The sequence below is a fragment of the Bactrocera oleae genome, unplaced genomic scaffold, assembly GCF_042242935.1.
Source record: "Bactrocera oleae isolate idBacOlea1 unplaced genomic scaffold, idBacOlea1 ctg00000011.1, whole genome shotgun sequence".
Classification (NCBI taxonomy): Eukaryota; Metazoa; Arthropoda; class Insecta; order Diptera; family Tephritidae; genus Bactrocera; species Bactrocera oleae.
In genome coordinates, this window is record NW_027212754.1 from 85,001 (window position 1) to 92,249 (window position 7,249).

Below are 7,249 nucleotides of genomic sequence, written 5' to 3' on the forward strand. Positions count from 1 at the left end.
TCGTTCAAATATGAGGTATTCAAGAATATATTTTCTATATTTCTTTTTATGCTATTAATATTATGGATTGAAAAATACAATCCAATAATATGCCATATGCTTAAATTCTATTAATTGACTAAAAGAATAAGCAACTAATTTAGCATAGTCTTACAACCCTCAACCATATGTAGTCCAAGCAGCACTTTAAAATTAATTAAAGTACATAACAGCATGGACCGCAATATGCGTTCAAAATGTCGATGTTCATGTGTCCTGCAGTTCACACGATGACGCACAGTTTGCTGCGTTCTTCATCGACCCATGAGCCGAGTGATCCACCGCTTAGAGTGATAATTTTTTTGTATTTTTTTAATTCAAAGTCAAAGAATTTTAATTTATTGAAAGTATTAATAATTAATCAATAATAAATTTTTAATACATAAGTTTAAAACATCTTTCAATAAATTGTAATTTTAAACCCAAACATTTGCAGCTGCGCATGTCTTAGGTCAACAAAAACAGTAATACCTTTTATATATTATTTTCTTCTCTATTTGTGCGTTTTCTTTTTTTAAATTTTTCAACATGTTTTTAATCACAAATAGAAAATACCATAAAAAAAAGGTATTACACACGTTAATGTGAACAAGTTAACTTATCATTTATAATATTTTATATAAATATCACAATTAAATATTATTTTCTATATAAATAATAAGTACAGCTATATGTTTAAAGGTTTTTTTATTGCGTTCAAATACAATGTATGCGAAGTTCACAATATAATATATTATTGTCATAATGCATTACAAGGAGTTAAAAAAAAAAAAAAAACAGAAAAACATTCAAAACATTGTATAATTCAAAACATTTTGAATGAAAAGAACAAAAAGAAAACTTTTTTTTCTTTTTTATTCTTTTTTTTTATTTTGTTTTTATATAATTATTTTTTTTTCTTTTCGGATAGGAACACAATAATGATCCTTCCGCAGGTTCACCTACGGAAACCTTGTTACGACTTTTACTTCCTCTAAATAATCAAGTTCGGTCAACTTTTGCGAAACAACCGTGAAACACAAGGCGTCACAGTGATCACGTCCGGAGACCTCACTAAATAATTCAATCGGTAGTAGCGACGGGCGGTGTGTACAAAGGGCAGGGACGTAATCAATGCGAGTTAATGACTCACACTTACTGGGAATTCCAAGTTCATGTGAACAGTTTCAGTTCACAATCCCAAGCATGAAAGTGGTTCAGCGGTTTACCCGGACCTCTCGGTCTAGGAAATACACGTTGATACTTTCATTGTAGCGCGCGTGCAGCCCAGGACATCTAAGGGCATCACAGACCTGTTATTGCTCAATCTCGTTACTGCTAGACGCAATTTGTCCATTTAAGAAGCTAGTGTCCTTATAATGGGACAAACCAACAGGTACGACTCCACTTATATAAACACATTCAAACACTTGTACATTCAAGATGAACGCATGAATGAAGGCTATATAAGCTTCAACACCATAATCCTGAAAGCATCTATTTAATATATTTGAGTCTCGTTCGTTATCGGAATTAACCAGACAAATCACTCCACGAACTAAGAACGGCCATGCACCACCACCCATAGATTCGAGAAAGAGCTATCAATCTGTCTTACACGCTTATGTTCGGACCTGGTAAGTTTTCCCGTGTTGAGTCAAATTAAGCCGCAGGCTCCACTCCTGGTGGTGCCCTTCCGTCAATTCCTTTAAGTTTCAGCTTTGCAACCATACTTCCCCCGGAGCCCAAAAGCTTTGGTTTCCCGGGAAGCGACTGAGAGAGCCATAGTAGTAGCTACACCCAATTGCTAGCTGGCATCGTTTATGGTTAGAACTAGGGCGGTATCTGATCGCCTTCGAACCTCTAACTTTCGTTCTTGATTAATGAAAACATCTTTGGCAAATGCTTTCGCTTAAGTTAGTCTTACGACGGTCCAAGAATTTCACCTCTCGCGTCGTAATACTAATGCCCCCAAACTGCTTCTATTAATCATTACCTCTTGATCTAAAAACCAATGAAAGTAGAACAGAGGTCTTATTTCATTATTCCATGCACAAAATATTCAGGCATTTGGAGCCTGCTTTAAGCACTCTAATTTGTTCAAAGTAATTGTACCGGCCCACAACAACACTCGATGAAGAGCACTGAAGCAGGTTTAAATAGGAGGAATATATAAAAAATACATTGTATTAATTATATATAAGAACTCCACCGGTAATACGCTTACATACATAAGGTAATGTACATACCACAATTATAGTTGTACTACCCGTATGAAGCACAAATTCAACTACGAACGTTTTAACCGCAACAACTTTAATATACGCTATTGGAGCTGGAATTACCGCGGCTGCTGGCACCAGACTTGCCCTCCAATAGGTCCTTGTTAAAGGATTTAAAGTGTACTCATTCCAATTACAGGGCCTCGGATATGAGTCCTGTATTGTTATTTTTCGTCACTACCTCCCCGAACTGGGAGTGGGTAATTTACGCGCCTGCTGCCTTCCTTAGATGTGGTAGCCGTTTCTCAGGCTCCCTCTCCGGAATCGAACCCTGATTCCCCGTTACCCGTTGCAACCATGGTAGTCCTAGATACTACCATCAAAAGTTGATAGGGCAGACATTTGAAAGATCTGTCGTCGGTACGAGACCATACGATCTGCAAGTTATCTAGAGTTCAACCAATATAACGATCGAATAATCGCTTGGTTTTAGCCTAATAAAAGCACACGTTCCAAAAGGTCCGTGTTTATTTTGCATGTATTAGCTCTAGAATTACCACAGTTATCCAAGTAACTGTTAACGATCTATGGAACCATAACTGATATAATGAGCCTTTTGCGGTTTCACTTTTAATTTGTTTGTACTTAGACATGCATGGCTTAATCTTTGAGACAAGCATATAACTACTGGCAGGATCAACCAGAATAATATATATTTCTTTTTTATATAAATTTTTTATATTATATAAAAGTTTAAAATGATATTTTCTTATTTGAAAATTATACACAAATACACAAAACATAAAAACATTTACAATATACACAACAATTTTTCTATGTTTCTTTCTTTATTATATTTTTTTTCATTATATTTCATTTCTATTGTGTGATTTTGTAATGGATTTTTTTAATTTTTGTTTTGGTATCGTGAAAAGAATTTTCGTTCTCTATACATATTATTATTTAATTATTATGTAAGAACGATATTTCTTCTTATATTGGCAAAATTTTCAAATAATATCATTCTATACATTTTACTTTATTTCAATGCATATAGTAATATATATACCTTTTTTTAAGAGTATATACATTTTTTTCTTGATTTGAAATTAATAATTTCAAATTCTATTATATTTATTTCAATAATAAATATATGATAAAAAGTATTTTCGGGTGCAACACATTAATATTTTATTTTATTTAAAAACCATCCTTTTACACATATATTTTATGAGTAAATATTAGAATAGCTCACAAATAAAACTAAAATATTGTTTAATATTTATTTCTACAATATGTTAGTATAGAATAATAGATTTTTTATGTTTTTGTATAAAACAAAATCTATTTCTATTTAAACTAACTGTAGGAAACCAGGAATAAAAAACGCTCATTATATACAATATGTTAGTACAGAATATAGAGTTTTGTATAAAACAAAATCTATTTCTATTTAAACTAACTGTATAAAAACCAGGAATAAAAAACGCTCATTATATACAATATGTTAGTACAGAATATAGAGTTTTGTATAAAACAAAATCTATTTCTATTTAAACTAACTGTATAAAAACCAGGAATAAAAAACGCTCATTATATACAATATGTTAGTACAGAATATAGAATTTTGTATAAAACAAAATCTATTTCTATTTAAACTAACTGTATAAAAACCAGGAATAAAAAACGCTATTATATACAATATGTTAGTACAGAATATAGAGTTTTGTATAAAACAAAATCTATTTCTATTTAAACTAACTGTATAAAAACCAGGAATAAAAAACGCTCATTATATACAATATGTTAGTACAGAATATAGAGTTTTGTATAAAACAAAATCTATTTCTATTTAAACTAACTGTATAAAAACCAGGAATAAAAAGGCACACAAAATCAACTTTCATTTTCATATTTACTTAAAAATACATATAAAGTAAAAAATATTTCCATATAAATACTAAGTAAATAAAGTCATACAAGTATGAAAATTTTCATACAAGTACTAAATACATAAATCATATAAGTATAGTAATATTCATACTTATAAGTATTTAAAAACAATTTCTTACTAATAAACTAACATAATGAATTCAAATATATAAAAGTATAATACATTTCCTAGCAGTAAAAAATTTTCATATAAGTACTAAATGTATAAAGTCTATGAAGTAATAAATTTTCATATAAGTACTATTTCAGTATATGTCAATTTGAGCAGATTTGTGCAAATTTGTTATAAATGTTCTCTCCCATGTTGACGTTACCAACCCGAAAATATATGGAAAAATTCTTTTAACCTATTTAAAATTTAAAAACTCATATATACGTGGGTAATTTATATCATTTTCAAATATCGTCATGGTCATAATACAACTAATAACATCAAAAGTATTTTTACAATCGATTTTTTTTTTAAATTTTTAACTTGTATGACTTCATATTTAATACTTATATGAAAATTTATTACTTCATAGACTTTATACATTTAATACTTATATGAAAATTTATTACTTCATAGACTTTATACATTTAATACTTATATGAAAATTCATTACTTCATAGACTTTATATTTTTTATACTTATATAAAAATTTATTACTTCATAGACTTTATATTTTACTTCATAGACTTTATACATTTAATACTCATATGAAAATTTATTACTTCATAGACTTTATATATTTACTACTTATATGAAAATTTATTACTTCATAGACTTTATACAATTAATACTTATATGAAAATTTATTACTTCATAGACTTTATACAATTAATACTTATATGAAAATTTATTACTTCATAGACTTTATACAATTAATACTTATATGAAAATTTATTACTTCATAGACTTTATACAATTAATACTTATATGAAAATTTATTACTTCATAGACTTTATACATTTAATACTTATATGAAAATTCATTACTTCATAGACTTTATATTTTTTATACTTATATAAAAATTTATTACTTCATAGACTTTATATTTTACTTCATAGACTTTATACATTTAATACTTATATGAAAATTTATTACTTCATAGATTTTATATATTTACTACTTATATGAAAATTTATTACTTCATAGACTTTATACATTTAGTACTTATATGAAAATTTATTACTTCATAGACTTTATACAATTAATACTTATATGAAAATTTATTACTTCATAGACTTTATACAATTAATACTTATATGAAAATTTATTACTTCATAGACTTTATACATTTAATACTCATATGAAAATTTATTACTTCATAGACTTTATATATTTACTACTTATATGAAAATTTATTACTTCATAGACTTTATACAATTAATACTTATATGAAAATTTATTACTTCATAGACTTTATACAATTAATACTTATATGAAAATTTATTACTTCATAGACTTTATACAATTAATACTTATATGAAAATTTATTACTTCATAGACTTTATACAATTAATACTTATATGAAAATTTATTACTTCATAGACTTTATACATTTAATACTTATATGAAAATTCATTACTTCATAGACTTTATATTTTTTATACTTATATAAAAATTTATTACTTCATAGACTTTATATTTTACTTCATAGACTTTATACATTTAATACTTATATGAAAATTTATTACTTCATAGATTTTATATATTTACTACTTATATGAAAATTTATTACTTCATAGACTTTATACAATTAATACTTATATGAAAATTTATTACTTCATAGACTTTATACAATTAATACTTATATGAAAATTTATTACTTCATAGACTTTATACAATTAATACTTATATGAAAATTTATTACTTCATAGACTTTATACAATTAATACTTATATGAAAATTTATTATTTCATAGACTTTATACAATTAATACTTATATGAAAATTTATTACTTCATAGACTTTATACAATTAATACTTATATGAAAATTTATTACTTCATAGACTTTATACAATTAATACTTATATGAAAATTTATTACTTCATAGACTTTATACAATTAATACTTATATGAAAATTTATTACTTCATAGACTTTATACAATTAATACTTATATGAAAATTTATTACTTCATAGACTTTATACAATTAATACTTATATGAAAATTTATTACTTCATAGACTTTATACAATTAATACTTATATGAAAATTTATTACTTCATAGACTTTATACAATTAATACTTATATGAAAATTTATTACTTCATAGACTTTATACAATTAATACTTATATGAAAATTTATTACTTCATAGACTTTATACAATTAATACTTATATGAAAATTTATTACTTCATAGACTTTATACAATTAATACTTATATGAAAATTTATTACTTCATAGACTTTATACATTTAATACTTATATGAAAATTCATTACTTCATAGACTTTATATTTTTTATACTTATATAAAAATTTATTACTTCATAGACTTTATATTTTACTTCATAGACTTTATACATTTAATACTTATATGAAAATTTATTACTTCATAGACTTTATATATTTACTACTTATATGAAAATTTATTACTTCATAGACTTTATACATTTAGTACTTATATGAAAATTTATTACTTCATAGACTTTATATTTTACTTCATAGACTTTATACATTTAATACTTATATGAAAATTTATTACTTCATAGACTTTATACAATTAATACTTATATGAAAATTTATTACTTCATAGACTTTATACAATTAATACTTATATGAAAATTTATTACTTCATAGACTTTATATATTTACTACTTATATGAAAATTTATTACTTCATAGACTTTATACATTTAGTACTTATATGAAAATTTATTACTTCATAGACTTTATACAATTAATACTTATATGAAAATTTATTACTTCATAGACTTTATATATTTACTACTTATATGAAAATTTATTACTTCATAGACTTTATACATTTAGTACTTATATGAAAATTTATTACTTCATAGACTTTATACAATTAATACTTATATGAAAATTTATTACTTCATAGACTTTAT

General features: G+C 25.2%; 2 non-coding genes across 2 annotated transcripts; both read right to left on the reverse strand.

The window, feature by feature from the left end:
* Window positions 1-153: 153 nt before the first annotated feature.
* On the reverse strand, window positions 154-332 carry LOC138858643 (5.8S ribosomal RNA). The gene has a single exon (XR_011397686.1). It is a non-coding gene; the product is annotated as a 5.8S ribosomal RNA (ribosomal RNA).
* A 625-nt stretch (window positions 333-957) lies between these two features.
* Window positions 958-2,947, reverse strand: LOC138858664 (small subunit ribosomal RNA). The gene has a single exon (XR_011397705.1). It is a non-coding gene; the product is annotated as a small subunit ribosomal RNA (ribosomal RNA).
* Between the last annotated feature and the right edge of the window lie 4,302 nt (window positions 2,948-7,249).